Raw genomic sequence first — 357 nt, 5'->3', positions numbered from 1 at the left:
CGCGCGGGGGGGGGGGGCAGGGGTGACGCAGGCTCAGCTGGGAGGGTAGCAGGAGGTGCGGTGCCGCCCACCCGGTAGCTGGCCAGGGAGGGGGTGCTGGGGACAGCACTTCAGCATGGTGGCTCTGCTCTGTGATCCTGGACACGTCACCACACCTTGCTGAATCTCAGAGGGGACCCACTCAATGTTGGGAGCCCTGGCCGCCCTTTTGAGTTGGTCATTAGTTCAGTCCTGAAGCCTGCTAAACTGTAGGAGAGCCTTTAAAGGGCTCCGAGGGTATAAGGAATAGTGACTCTATGTATTTGTTCATTTTTGGATGTTTGTTTGTTTGTTTGAGACAGGATCTGTATAGCCCAG

This window comes from Fukomys damarensis, unplaced genomic scaffold (assembly GCF_012274545.1).
Source record: "Fukomys damarensis isolate Sample0158 unplaced genomic scaffold, DMR_v1.0_HiC HiC_scaffold_25, whole genome shotgun sequence".
Classification (NCBI taxonomy): domain Eukaryota; kingdom Metazoa; phylum Chordata; class Mammalia; order Rodentia; family Bathyergidae; genus Fukomys; species Fukomys damarensis.
Note: the sequence above shows the minus strand (reverse complement) of the source record.